A 16,331-nucleotide genomic window follows, 5' to 3' on the forward strand; every position below is an offset into this window, starting at 1 on the left:
AGTTTGCCCTTAGCAGAGACTGGCAAAAAACACTTTCATTGAAAGGGGTTGCCATGCTTCCAAAGAACTACGTGTTTCCGGAAATCTCAGCAAATATTTTTTCACCCAATTTTAAGATACTTGGTGGTAACGATCAGTACACTAAACCCACTTGCTGCCAAATTTTGTTCTTCTAGTTTGAAGTGTTAATTTCCAGTAACAGTTTGAATTTTTTGGTTTCACTCTGTTTTATCCTATATTGATAGATGTAGTTGGAACTCTAAAACAAACACAGTTTGTGCTAGCTTCTTGAAACTTGACACAATAAAGTAGTCTGAGTTCTGTCTCTATGCTTTTATTCCTCTAGAAGTAGCCCTAAGCAGAGTCTGGTGAAAAATACTTTCATTGTAAGGGGTTGCCAAGCTTCGTAAAAACTAGGATGCTAAGGGCCACAGCCAAGTAATATGATGCATGGCATTTTTTGTTGAAAGGTGATGCCAGCTAGCCATTGACATGATATGATTATGTTAAGATTTGCATTCATATGGATATTGGACTCCTGCTGTTCACCCAGGCCTGCTATGCGACTCCTGGAGAATTCCCATTGGTTGGGTAAATACAGTAGGAGGGAATTCCGGGGGAGGAACTTGCTCTGGGGTTCCGGGACAATGCCAAGTGCATGTATCGGGATTGTTCCTGGGGATGTAGGAGGCATTGGCGGCAGTTTCAAAAAATAAATTTTGTTCCTGCTTGAGTGGTTCGTGATTTTTGTGCCCAGCCAGACTATGGCAATTGGTGGCCCGTGTGGGGGACGCCTGAAGCTTGGAGGTGAGTAAAATTGCTCGCCTCTGAGGGAAGAGGACAGAATGGGTGACCATTTCAAAAAACAATGTGTTCTTGTTTTGATATATTTTGTTTTTGTTTCAAGCTGCCTATCCCTAGAATTTTCTCAGGCATACTGGAAAAATGGTTGGCTCAAGGTTTGAAGTTGTTCGACCTTGAGAAAGAGAAAATTGATACAACATTCTTTGTTCCGTTTTTGTTTCATTCTGTTTCGGTTTTGTTTTATGCTATCTTATTGGGTTGTGTTATCTTTATAGTAGAAACTAGTAAAAAACAAACCGAAAGACTGTTTAGTAAATTGTTAGAGGTTCAGACTATGGTAGAAAACATGTTAGGTCAAGCAAAAGAGAAGGTCTCTTGAGCTAGTCAGACAGAGGAAAATTTGAAGAAAGAAAGCTTAGAGAAAAAACAACCATCAGGTGGGGAATTACAACAGGAGGCTGCTACTAACTCCGTTCTATCACCAGAGGGCGTTATTCAACCAACAGCTCCATCTACAGCTGAGCGGCCCTCAACTCCCATAGTTGATAGATGGAATCCTGAGGAAGGACCCCAAAGATTAGCATGCCCAGTAATTGAGCAGGTAGGAGGGCAACGAATTCACTGTGCTTTAGATTTCAAAACAGTGAAGCAATTAAAGGAGGCTGTAACAACCTATGGGCCGCAAGCACCTTTCACTGTGAGCATGGTCAAATCCATTACCAACTTAGACATGACTCCAGCAGATTGGGCTAACATGTGTCGATCTGTGATAATGGAGGACAATATTTGTCATGGAAGGTTGCCAATGAGGAATTTTGCATGGAGACAGCTAGGCGAAATACAGCAGCTGGTTACCCTCAAAGAAATTTATATATGTTATTAGGAAAAGGACCTTATGAGGGTTTACGACAACAAATTGAATATGATCCTGGCATATATGCACAAATTGCTGTAGATTCGGTTAGGGCATGGAAAACTTTATAGGGGCATAGAGACTTACAAGGACAATTATCTAAGGAATACAAGGAACTAATGAACCTTACGCTGAATTTGTAGATAGGCTTATTCAAACAGCTTCTAGAATATTTGGAGATACAGAACAGGCAATGTCATTTATAAAACAACTGGCTTATGACCAAGCAAATTGTTGCTGCAGAGAGGTCATTAGACCATGGAAACATGAAGATTTAAACACATATATCAAATTATGTAGAGACATTAATGAACAAGGGCAAGTCTTAGCAGCTGCAGTACAACAGGCTTTAGATGCCAGGCCAAAAACATGCTATAATTGTGATCAAGTGGGTCATTTTAAAAGGAGTTGCCCCATAGGAGGAGGGTTTAACAAAGCTAGGTATCAAAAGAATAGAATACCGGGTATTTGCCCACAATGCCAAAGAGGGAGACATTGGACTAATGAATGCCATTCTCAAACCACCATAGAGGGTATTCTGTTATCAAAAAACGGACAAGGACCAAGTGTTTACCCACGATATCATGGAGAAAGGCATCAGGCTCCATTGCCAAAAAACGGACTGGAGGGCCCAATGCTCCAGGGCCCAAAACCACAAATATATGGGGCAATGGAGGAACACAGCAGCACCATCAAGGTAGTGCCCAGGACGCATTATCCATTAAATCCCTCATCAGACAAACTAGAGAGAGTGCAGGGTTGGACATCTGCGCCTCTGCCAGAGCAGTACTAACTCCAGAGATGGGAGTTCAAATCATTCCCACAGGAGTAAAGGACCTCTTCCCCAAGGAACAGTACACTTATTATTGGGATGCAGTTCTTCTACACTAAAAGGACTTATGATAAGTCCTGGGGTAATTGATCCCAATTATGAGGGTGAAATAAAAATTATAGCTAATTCTCCAAGAGGTATATCAGTAATTTCACCAGGAGATAGAATAGCACAGTTATTAATAATACCCAGCCTGCATGATAAATTTTCCAGTCATACTGTAGAAAGAGGTTCCAGGGGATTAGGCTCCACAGGTGTAGATTGGGCTATGCTGTCTTTAAATTTAGATTCTTGCCCCATGCTAAAACTAAATATTCAAGGACATGACTTTAATGGGCTACTGGACACAGGTGCTGAGCTTAGCATCATATCTCGTCAAGAATGGCCAAAACATTGGCCATTACAACAAGCCACTCAAATGCTTCGAGGCCTAGGAGTGGCAACTAATCCCCATAGAAGTGCAATGGTATTAGATTGGAAGGATCCTGAAGGATGTGAAGGATCTATACAGCCCTATGTATTGGATCGTCTTCCTATAAATTTATGGGGATGAGATGTCCTAGATCAATTAGGTTTGACATTAACAAATAACATCAACTTAATGTGCCCATGACTAGGGCTAGACAAGGCTTTAGGAAAGAAAAAAGATTAAGAGAACAAGAACAAGGTATGACAGCACCAATTCAAATAGATCAAGAAATAAATAGACATGGATTGGGTTTTCAGAAAGGGCCACTGAGACAATCAAAATTACTTGGAAATCAGAAAGACCAGTGTGGGTTCCTCAGTGGCCCCTGACTAAAGAAAAGATACAAGTAGCCCATGACCTGGTCAAACAACAATTAGCGGAGGGACATATACAACCTTCCATATCTCCCCATAATACTCCCATTTTTGTCATTAAAAAGAAATCTGGTAAAAGAAGATCATTGCAAGATTTAAGACACAATAAAGTAGTTCCAAGTTCTATCTCTATGGTTTGTTTCCTCTTGAGGTAGCCCTACTCAGAGACTGGGGAAAAACACTTTCATTGAAAGGGGTTGCCAAGCTTCCTAAAAACTACGAGTTTCCTGAAATCTCAGCAGACATTTTTTCACCCAAATTTTATGATACTTGGTGGTAACGATCAGTACACTACTCCCACTTGGCTGCCCAAATTTTGTATTTCTAGGTTGAAGTGTTCGTTTCCAGTACCAGTTTTAATTTTTAGGTTTCACTCTGTTTTCTTCTATATTGATAGATATAGTTGAAACTCTAAATCACACACCGTTTGTGCTAGCTCCTTGAAATTTGACACAATAAAGTAGTTCTATCTCTATGGTTTGTTTCCCCTTGAAGTAGCCCTAAGAAGAAACTGGAGAAAAACACTTTAATTGAAAGGCGTTGCCAATCTTCCAAAAAACTGGGAGTTTCCTAAAATCTCAGCAAATATTTTTTCACCCAATCTTGATGATACTTTCAGGTAATGATCAGAACACCAATCCTACTTGGCTCACCAAATTTCATTCTTCTAGGTTGAAGCGTTCATTTGCAGTAGCAGTTTGAATTTTTAGGTTTCACTCTGTTTTCTCCTATATGGATAGATGTAGTTGGAACACTAAATCAAACACGGTTTCTGATAACTCCTTGAAACTTGACACAATAAAGTAGTTCCAAGTTCTATCTCTAAGGTTTGTTTCCTACTGATGTAGCCCTAAGCAGAGCCTGGCAAAAATCGCTTTCATTGAAAGGCATTGCCAATCTTCCAAAAAACTACGAGTTTCCTGAAATCTCAGCAAATATTTTTTTCATTCAATCTTGATGACAATTGGCATTAATGATTAGTACACTAAGCCCATTCGGATGCCCAAATTTCGTTCTTCTAGGGTTACGCATTCATTTTAGGTAACAGCTTCACACCCAATTTGTTCTTAATGTTCACTTGGTGGCTTGTTTCTGGTAAATGTAACTTTGAGCAGAGGCTCACAGGAATGCATTCTCAGTCAGTGGTTTAGCAGTATCCTGAAAATCTCAATGTACTGGAACAGCTGCAAAATTTTAATGCAAGCATGCAGGTACAATTTTTTATTAATTTATTTAGGAGTTAGTAGAAGAATCCCAATATAATAAAAAGCTGCATCAATTTTTTTATTGGATTTATTTTTTACATGGCAGTGTTCCCAATTTCACTATACTCCCATTGTGCCCCAAGTTTGGATCTTCTAGGTTAACAGTTTTACACAGGAAGAGTTTAAATTTTGAGGTTTCACTTTAATTTGCACTAAGTTATGGATTAAAATGGAGCTACAAGTCAAACATAATTTGAAATAATCTTGAAACTTCACACACACAATTCATTCTAATTGTTCACTCTGTGGTTTGTTTCTGGTAAAAGAGGTTCTAAGCAAAGGCAAGCAAAAACCACTTTCTCTATCAGTGCATTAGGTTTTAGCAAGAACATTCCCACATATTGAAAAAGCTGCAAATATTGTTTTCATTGAATTGCTTTGATACTTGGCATAGTTTTTCTTTCAATAAAACAATATTTTCCCTATTTTGGATATCTTAAATTCAATGGTTTGTACACAGAAAGTGTTTGAATATTCAGGTTTCACTTTGTTTTGCACTATACTGGAGGTTTAAAATAGCATTGCAAATCAAACATGGTTGTGATAGCTGCTTGAATCTTGCCATACAGAATCAGTTTTCATTGATCACTCTGTGATTTGTTTCAGGTTGAAAGACTTCTAAACAGAAGCACTCAGGAAGATCTTTTACTAAATCACTTTAGGAGCTAGCAGAAGAATAAAATATACTGAAAGAGCTGCAAAATTTTTATTTTTGTTGGATTCCTTAGATAATTGGCAGGACTCACCCATTCACAATACTCACTTTTTATCCCAAGTTTGGGACTCCTCGGTTCTATGGTTTCCACACAGTAAAAGTTTGAAATTTCAGGTTTCACTTTTTTTTTTTGCACTCTATTGATGGATGTCAATAGAGCTACAAATCAAACATAGTTTGTGACAGATGCTTGAAACTTCACACACACACAACCAGTTCTAAGTCTTAACTCTGTAATTTGTTCTTCATCAAATCAGCTCTACAAAGAGGAACACAAAACAGCTTTTTCTAACAGCTCTTTAGCAGCTACCAGAAAATATCTCATTTATTAAAAGAGCTGAAAAAATTTTCATTGGATTTCTTTTATACTATGCAGGATTTGTTATTTCACTATACACACTTTTTTCTCCAAATTTGGTTCTCCTAGGTTTAAGGGTTTGCAGACAGAGACACTTTCTCTTTATTTCAGGATTCATTTTGATTTTCCCTTTACAAGTGGATGAAAATAGAGCAGACAAACAAACATGGTTTGTGCTAGGTGCTTGAAATTGACATACACAATCACTTCTCAGTGTTCACTATGTAGTTTGTTTTTGCTTGAATTAGTACTAAGCAGAAAGATTCAGGAACAACTTTTACAGAATCACGTTGGGAGCTAGCAGGAAAATCCCAAATTACTGAAAAACCGGAAACATTTTTTCATGTATTTTTTTTATATTTGGCAGGGATTGTCCTGTCTCTAAACCCACTTTTAGCCTAAGTTTGGGTCACCTAGATTCAAGGGTTTGCACACAGGAGCAATTTGAATTTCCAGGTATCCCTTTGTTTTCAACTAGAGAGATGGATGGAAATAGAGCTACAAATCATACACGGTTTGTGCTACGCTTTGAAAACTTCACTCATACATAATCAGTTCTAATGGTTCTCACTGTGGTTTATTCTTAGTCAAAGTAGCTGTAAGCAGAGGCATTAAAGAACAGCTTCCTCTATCAGTGCTTTAGGACTTAGTAGAAAAATTTTCATGAACTGAAAAACTGCCAACATTTTTTCAATTGATTTGTTTGATACTCAGAAATGTTAGATCTTTCACTAATCACACTGTTTACCCCAAGTTGGGGGCTGCTAAGTACAATTGTGTGCACACAAGAAAAGTTTGTATTTTCAGGTTTCACTGTATTTTGCACTGTAGAGCTCGATGGAAATAGAGCTACAAATAAAACATGTATTGTGCTAGATGCTTGAAACTTTGCTCACTCAATCACTTCTAACTTCTCACTCTGTGCTTTTATCCTGGAGAATGTAGCATTAAGCAGAGGCATGCAGGACAGCTTTCTCTATCTACACATTTTGAGCTAGCAGGAAAATTCCCATATATCATAAGAGTTGCAAACATTTTTTCGTTGGATTTCTAGGTTCAAGACTTTGCAGACAGTAATAGTTTGAATATTCAGGTTTCACTTCATTTTTAACTATACAGGCGAATAAAAATAGAGCCACAAATCAAGCACGTTTTCTTCTACATGCTTGAAACATGACATAAACAATCAGTTCATAGTGCTCACACTGTGGTTTATTCCTTGTCGCAGTATTTCTGAAAAGAAGCATGCAGGAACATCTTTTATGAACATGCTTGTGGAGCATGAAAAAGAATCACAATGTACTAAATGAACTGCAAAAATTGTTTCTTGGATGTCTTTGATACTTGGCATTGTTCACCCCTTCATAATACCCACTTTTTTGCTCAATTTTGGGACTCCAGGTACAATGGTCACCAAACAGGATCAATTTGAATTTTCATGTTTCACTACGTTTTGCACTATATGGATGGATAGAAATAGAACCACAAATCAAAACAATGCTTTAGAGCTAGTAGACAAAATCGTATTTACTAGAAGATCTTTAATTTTTTTTTCATTGGATTTCCTTGATATTCAGCAGAATTCATCCATTTACTAACAACACTTTTTTCTCCAGGTTTGGTTCTCCTAGTGTTTAGGGTTTGCAGACAGGAAGAGTTTGTGTTTTCAGGTTTTACTTAATTTACCAATATATTGTTGGATTAAAATAGAGTTGCAAATCCAACATGGTTTTTTCTAGCTGTTTGAAACTTGACATATACAATTAGTTCTCTGTGCTCACTAAGAGGTTTGTTCCTAGTTGAAATACTTCTAAACGGAAGCACACAGGAACAGCTTTTATTAACTTGTGGTAGGAGCCAGCATGAGAATCCCAAAGTACTGAAAAAGCTGCATTTTTTTCTTTGGTTTTATTTGATACTCAGCAGGGATTACCCATTCACTAAACCCAGTTTGTATCCCAAGATAGGGACAACTTGTTTCAACAGTTTGCACACAGGAACAGTTTTAATTTTCAGGATTCAATTATTTTAGCACTGTAGATATAGATGGAAATAGAGCTACAATTCAAACATGGTTTGTGCTAGATGCTTGAATCTTCACACAATAAATCAGTTCTAAATGATAACACTGTGATTTATTTTTTATTTTTATAAAACAGATCTAAGCAGAGGCACGCAGGGGCAGCTTTCTCCATCAGCACTGTAAAGAGCCATCAGGAAAATTCCCATATACTGAATGACCTGAATTTTATTTTTGTTGGATTTCTTTGATAATTGGCAGGATTCATCCTTTCATTAAACACACTTTTTTCTCCTCCACGTTTGTTTCTACTATGTTCAAGTGTTTGCCAAGAGGAACAGTTTGAATTTTCTGGTTTCAATTACTTTTGTACTATACAGGTAAATGACAAGAGAGATACAAATCAAAAATGGTTTATACTAGCTCTTTGTAACTTGACATACAAAATCAGTTTTATGTGCTTACTTTATTTTTTTTTTGGATGAATTAGATTTAAGCAGAAGGTCACAGGAACAGCTTTCACTAATTCACATTAGGAGATACCAAGAGAAACCAAATGAACTGAAAGAGCTGCAACAATTTTTTCATTGCATTTCTTTGATGCACAGCAGCATTCATCTGTCACTAAACACACTTTGTACCCCAAGCTAGGGACTCCTAGGTTCAATGGTTTGGAAACAGAAATAGTTTGAACTTTCAATTTAACTTTGTTTTGCACTATAGAATGATGGATATAGAGATACAATCAAACACAGTTTGTGACAGATTTGAAAACTTTACACACACAATAAGGTCTAGAGTATTCACTCTGTATTTTACTCTGGGTCAAAGTAGCTCTAAGCACAGACACACAGGAACAGCTTTCACTATCAGTGCTTTAGCAGATAGCAGGAAAATTCCCATATACTCAAATACTGCAATTTTTTCATTGTATTTTTTTTGATACACAGCAGTATTCATGCTTTTACTTAACACATTTTTCTCCAAGTTTGATTCTCTTAGGTTCATTGTTTGCAATATTCAGGTTGCAATTTGTATTGCATCATACATGCAAATAAATATAAAGCTGCAAATCAAACACAGTTTGTGCTAGCTGCTTGAATCTTAACATACTCAATCATTTCTTAGTGCTTCCTCTGAGCACAATTTATGGATGAAGTACTTGTAAGAAGAAGCACACAGAAACAGCTTGCAGTAAGTCGCATTAGGAGATACCAGGAGAATACCAATGTTCTAAAAGAGCTGCAACAATTTATTTTATTGAATTTCCTTCATACTCTACTGGATTAACTCTTTCACTAAACCCACTGTATACCCCAAGTTTGGGATTCATAGGTTTAATGGGTTGCACACAATAACAATTTGAATTCTTAGGTTTATCTTTTCAGTTATTGCACTATAAAGATGAATGAAAATAGAGCTACAAAACAAATATGGTTTTTGCTGCATGCTGAATCTTCACACAGACAATCAATTCTAAGTTTTCACTCTGTGGTTTGTATCTTGTTAAAATATCTCTAAGCAGAGGCATGCAGAAAGAGATTTCTCTATAAGTGATTTAGGAGCTAGCAAGAAAATTCCCATATACCGAAGGAGCTGCAACAAATTTTTTGTTGGATTTCTTTGATACTTGGCAGGATTCATCTTTTCACTAAACACACTTTATTCTTGAACTTTGGTTTTCCTAGTTTCAAAGGTTTGCAGACAGGAACAGTTTTAATTTTAAGGTTTCCCTTTTGTTTTTTCTATATATTTTGATGAAAATAGAAGTGCAAATCAAACATGGTTTGTGCTAGCTGCTTGAAACTTGACATATTCAATCAAAATTTGTGCTCACTATATGCTTAATTTCTGGATGAAGTACTTCTAAATAGAATCAAGCTTAAAGAGATGATATTAACATACATTACAACCTAGCCAGATAATTCCAATTTACTGAAAGAGCTGCACGATTTTTTTTTATTTCTTTGTTACTTGGCAGTGTTCACCATTTCACTGAAAGCACTTTGCACCCCAATATTGGATTCCTAAATTCAATGGATTGAACACAGGAAGAGTTTGAAATTTCAGGTTTCACTTTTTTGGCAGTATACAGGTGGATGAAAATCGAGCTACAAATTAAACTCTGTTTGGGCTAGATGCTTAAATCTTCCCACACACAATCAGTTCTAAGTTTTTAATCATAGAACATTCATTGTGTGGTTTGTTCTTGGTCAAGCAGCTCTAAGCAGAGGAAAACATGAACAGCTTCCTCTATCACCACTTTAGCATCTAGAATGAAAATACTGAAATAGTGAAAAAGCTGCAAAAAATTTTTGTTAGATCTTTGGTACTTGGCAGTATCATCCTTTTACTAAACTCACTTTGTTCTCCAAGTTTGGTTCCCTTAGTTTAAGGGTTTGCACACAGGAACAGTTTGAATTTTCAGCACTTTCTTATGCACTATATAGGTGGATGAAAATAGAGCTGAAAATCAATAATGGTTTATGGTATATGCTTGAATCCTGACTTACACAATCAGATTTCAGTGCTCACTGTGTGTTTTTTTCCTGGTTGATATACTTCTTAGCAGAAGCACATGGGAACAGCTTTTATTAACTCACATAAGGACCTAGCAGTAGAATTCCAATGTACTGAAAGAAGTGCAACATTTTTTTTGCTTGACTTCTTTGATACTTTGTATAATGAAGTATCAAAGAAACTTTCTCTAAACTGACTTTGTACCCCAAGTTAGGGACTCTTATTTTCAATGCAGGAAAAGTTTGAAAGAGCTGCAAATTTTTTTCATTAGTTTTCTTTGATATTTGGCAGCATTAGTTTGTTCACAGAACACACTCTGTTCTCCAAGTTTGATTTTTCGAAGTTTAAGGGTTTGCCAACAGGAACATTTTGAATTTCACTGGTTTCAAGTTGTTTTGCACTATACAGATGGATGGAAATAGAGCTGCAAATCAAATATTATTTGTGCTAGATGCTTTAAACTTCACACACACACAATCAGTTTATAGTGCTAACTCTGTGGTTTTTACCTGGTTGAAAAAGTTCTAAGCAGAATCCCTGAGGAACAGCTTTTACTAACTTACATTAGGAGCTAGAAATAGAATCTCATTTTACAGAAAAAAACTACAAAAATATATTCATTTGATTTCTTTGATACTAGGAATGGTACACACTTTCACCAAACTAATGCTATAGCCCAAGTTTGGGACCACTAGGTTCAATGGTTTGCATACAGGAATAGTTTGAATTTCCAAGTTTCACAGTGCTTTGCACTGTAAAGATGGATGAAAATAGGGCTACAAATCAAACACGGTTTTTGCTTGATGCTTGAAACTTCACAGCAACAATCAGTATCCAGGTGTCACACTGTGATTTTTTCTTGGTTGAAATAATTCTAAGTAGAAGCACACAGGATCATCTTTTACTAACTCACTTTAGGAGCTAGCAAGAGAATCCCAATTTACTTAAAAAGCTACATTTTTTCATTGGAATTCTCTGATACTAGGCATGGTACACCCGTTTACAAAACCACATTGTAACCCAAGTTTGGGACTCCTAGGTTCAATCGTTTGCACACAGGTACAGTTCGAATTATTAGGTTTCACAGCGTTTTGCACTACAGGGATGGATTAAAATAGAGCTACAAATCAAACACAGTTTGTTCTTGATGCTTGAAACTTCGCAGAAAAAAACAGTTTCCAGTTCTCACACTGTGGTTTGTTTTGGTTGAAATAATCAAAGCAGAAGCACAGAAGAACAGCTTTTACTAACTCTCTTTAGAAGCTAGCAGGAGAATCCCAATGTACTGAAAGAGCTAAAAATTTTTATTGTTGGATTACTTTGATACTCGACAGAGTTCACCAATTCACTAAACATATGCTGTAGCCCAAGTTTGTGACTCCTAGGATCAATTGTTTGCACACAGAACAGTTTGAATTTTCAGGTTTTACTTTGTTTTATACTATAGAGTTGGACAAAAATAGAGCTGCAAATCAAAAATTGTTTGTGCTAATAGCTTGAACCTTCAAAAACACAATCAGGTCTACTTTTAACTCTGTGGTTTGTTTCAGGTCAAAGTAACTTTAAGAACCAGAATGCAGGAACAGCATTCTCTATGATTGCTTTAGGAGCTTAAAGGAAAATTCCCATGTACTGAAGGAGCTCAAAATTTTCTTGTTGAATATTCTTAATACTCATAAGCATTCATCCTTTCCCTAAACACACTTTAGTACTCTAAGTTTTGTTCTCCTAGGTTCAATGATTGGCAGACAACAACAGTTTGAATTTTCACATTTCACTTAATTTAGCACAATACTGGTGTATGAAAATAGAGTTGCAAATAAACATTTTTTGTGCTAGCTGCTTGTAACTTGAAATACACAATCAGTTCTTAGTGCTCACTCTGGTTTTTTACTTGTTGCAGTACTTCTAAGTAGAAGCATGGAGGAACAGCTTTTACTAAGTTGCTTTAGGAGCTAGCAGGAGAATCCCAATGTACAGAAGGAGCTACAGAAAATTATTCTTTGCATTTCATTGATACTCAGCAGTGTTCAGGCTTTCACTATATCCATTTTGTTCTCCAAGTTTGGAACACCTGGGTTCAAAGGTTTGCAGAAAGATAGAGTTTGAATTTCATGTTTATTTTGTTGTGCACTATAGAGATGGATAGAAATTGAGCTACAAATCAAACACAGTTTGTGATAGATGTTGAAACTTTATACACACAATCAGATCTAAGTGTTCACTCTGTGGGTTCTTTATTCTCCAAGTAGCTCTAAGCAGAGGCAAGAAGAAACAGCATTCTCTGTAAGCACTTTGTGAGTTAGCAGAAAAGTCCCATGTACTGAAAAAGCTGTAGCAATTTTTGCTTGGATTTATTTGTTACAGAGCAGTATATATGCTTTCACTAAACAAACTTTGTTCTCCAATTTTTTACTCCTAGGTTTAGAGGTTTTCAGACAAGAACCATTTGAATTTTCAGGTTTCAATTCATTTTGCACAATACAGTTAAATACAAATAGAGCTGCAAATCAAACACGGTTTTGCTAGTTGATTGAAACTTGACATACACAATCACTTCTCAGTGCTCTCTCTGTTGTTTATTCCTGGATGAAGTAATTCTAATCAGAAGGATGCAGGAACAGCTTTCACTAACTTGCATTAGGAGATACCAGGAGAAACCATATGTACTGAAAGAATGGTAACAAATTTTTCGTTGGATTACTTTGATACACAGCAGTATTCATTCTTTCTCTAAACACTTTGTACCCCAAGCTAGGGACTCCTAGATTTAACAGTTAGCATACAGGAACAGTTTGAACTTCAGTTTTCACTTTGTTTTGCAATACTGACATGGATGGAAATAGAGCTACAAATCAAACACTGTTTTTGTGAGATGCTTGAAGCTACAAACACACAATAATATTTAAGTATTCACTCAGTGGTTTGTTCCTGGTAAAAGTGCTCTAATCAGAGGCACACAGGAACATCATTCTCTATCAGCACTTTAGGAACTACCAAGACACAAACTTTGTTCTTCAAATTGAGTTCTTCTGGGTTCAACAGTTTGCAGACAGGAACAGTTTGAATTTGTGGTTTCACTTTGTTTTGTTCTGTAGAAGTGGATAAAAATAGAGCTGCAAATCAAACACTGTTTTGCTAGCTGATTGAAACGTGACATACACTATCAGTTCTCAGTTCTCATTCTGTGGTTTGTTCCTTTTTGAAGTACTTCTAAGGAGAAGCAGGAATGAATAGCTTTTACCAGGTTACTTCATGAGCTAGGAGTACAATCCAAATGTACTGAAAGAGCTGCAAAAATTTTGTTCATTGTGTTTCTTTGATACTCAGCAGGATTCACCATTTCACTAATCCTACTTTGTTACTTTGTAACCCATGGTTTCAACTTCTAGTGTCAATGGTTTGCACACAAGAACAGTATCAATTTTTAGGTTTCACTTTGTTTTGCACTATAGAAAATTATGGAAATAGAGCTGCAAACCAAACATGGTATTTGCTAGTGGTTTTTTTTTTTTTGCTAGTGTTTTTTGCTAGTGTTTTCATTGAATTTCATTGATACTAGACCTTATTTATCCTTCCTCGAAACACACTTTTTTTCTGTGAGTTTGGTTCTTCTAGGTTCAACGCTTTACAGACAGACACAGTTGAATTTTCAGGTTTCACTTCATTTTGCACTAAACATGTCGATAAAAATAGAGCTTCAAATCAAACATGGTTTGCTTTAGCTGCATGAATATTGACATACACAATCATTTCTCAGTGCTCACCCTGTCTTTTATTCCTATTGAAGAACTTCTAAGCAGAAATATCTAGGAACAACTTTTACTCATTCGCTTTAGAAGCTAGCAGGAGAATCCCAATTTACTGAAACTGCTGCAAAAAATTTTGTTGGATTTTTTGGATGCTCTGTAGGGTTCACCCTTTCATTAAACCCCCATTTTCCCCATTTGTGACTTCTTCTTTTTATGGTTTGTACACAGGAACAGTTTGAATTTTCAGGTTTTGCTTTGTTTTGCACTCTAGAGATGCATGGAAATAGAGCAACAAATACAACATGGATTGTTCTAGATGATTGAAAATTCACCCACACAATCAGTTCTTAAAGCTCACTCTGGATTGTTACTGGTAGAAGTAATTCTAAGAAGAAGCATGGAAGAACAGCTTTTATTAACTTGTATTAAAAGTTATCCAGAGTACAGTTATCATGTACTCAAAGTGCTGCAACAATTTTTTTGTTGGATTTTATTAATACTCAGCTTGAATCACCCTTTCATTAAAGCTACTTTATATACAACATTTGGGACTTCTACCATTAAAGGTTTGCATACAGAAACAGTTTGAGTTTGCAGGTTTCACTTTTTTTCCAATATAGAGATGGGTGAAAATAGAACTACAAATCAAACACAGTTTGTGCTAGATGGTTGACACTTCACACACACCATCAGTTCTAACTGTTAAATCTGTGGTTTGTTCTGGGTCAAAGTAGCTCAAAGCAGAGACACGGAGGAAACCCTTTCTCTATAAGCACTTTAGGAGCTAGCAGAAAAATTTCAATTTACTTAAAGAGCTGAAAAAAAATATCTTTGGATTTTATTGATACTCAGGAGAATTTATACTTTCACTAAACACAAGTTTAATTTTCCTAGTTCAATAGTTTGCAGAGAGGAGAAGTTTGAATTTTCAGGTTCTACCTCGTTTTGCACTATACTCTTGGATGAAAATAGCGTTTCAAATAAAACATGATGTGGGCTAGCTGCTTGAAACATGACGTGAATAATCAGTCCTGAGTCCACACAATGTGGTTTGTTCCTTCTTGAAGAAATTATATCAGAAGCACGCAGGAACAGCTTTTATTAATTTGATTTAGGAGCTAGCAGGAGAATCCTGATGTAGTGAAAGAGCTGAAACAATATTTTGTTGGATTTTTTGACACTCTGCAGGGTTCACCCTTTCACTAAACCCATTGGCAAACCAAATTAGGGACTCCTAGGTTCAACAGTTTGCACTCATGGAATTTGAATTTTCAGGTTTCACGTTATTTTGCTCTATATAGAGGAATGGAAATCGAGCTACAAATGAAACATGGTTTGTGCTAGATGTTTGAATCTTCACACACAAAATCAGTACTCAGTGATCACTATGGATTGTTCCTGGTTGAAGTACTTCTAAGCAGAAGCACATGGTAACAGCTTTTAACAATGCTGAGAAAAGCATGAGAGTCCCAATGTACTGAAATCACTGCAAAAATTTTTAATTGGATTTCTTTGATATCCAGGATGATTCATCCTATAACTGAATACACTTTTTTCTAAGGTTTTTTTTTCTTTTAGGTTGAACATTTGCTTACAGGAACAATGTAAATTTTCACATTTTACTTTCTTTTGCACTATACAGCTAAATGGAAATATATCTGCTAATCAAACATGGTTTGTGCTAGGAACTTGAAACTTGAGATACAGAACCAGTACTCAATGTTTACTCTGTGGATTGTTCCTGAGTGGAGTATTTCTAAGAACAAGCAGGCAGGAATAGATTTTACTTACTTGCTTTAGGAGCTAGCTGGAGAATCCAAATGTACAGAATGTACTACAACAATTTTTATTTGATTTCTTTGATACTCCCAGGATATACACTGTCACTAGCCCCACTTTATTTTTTAAGAGAGAGAAAGAAAGAGATAGAGAGAATTTTTAATATTTATTTTTTTGTTGTTTTAAGTGGACACAGCATCTTTAATTTATTTTTACGTGGTGCTGAGGATCAAAGCATGCCATGCATGCCAGGTGAGTTTGATACCACTTGAGCAAAATACACAGCCCTCACTAGACCCACTTTCTACCCTTAGTTTGTACTCCTAGGTTCAATGTTTTGCACTCAGAGAATTTGAATATTCAGGTTTCACGTTGTTTTGCCCTATAGAGTTTGATGGATATAGAGCTTCAAATTAAACGCAGTTTTTGCTAGATGCTTGAAACTTCATACAAACACAATCAGGTCTCAGTGCACACTATGGTACATCTAAGCAGAAGCACATAGTATAAACTTTTACTAATATGTATTA

The sequence above is a fragment of the Spermophilus citellus genome (assembly GCF_964194105.1).
Source record: "Spermophilus citellus genome assembly, chromosome: 16".
NCBI lineage: Eukaryota > Metazoa > Chordata > Mammalia > Rodentia > Sciuridae > Spermophilus > Spermophilus citellus.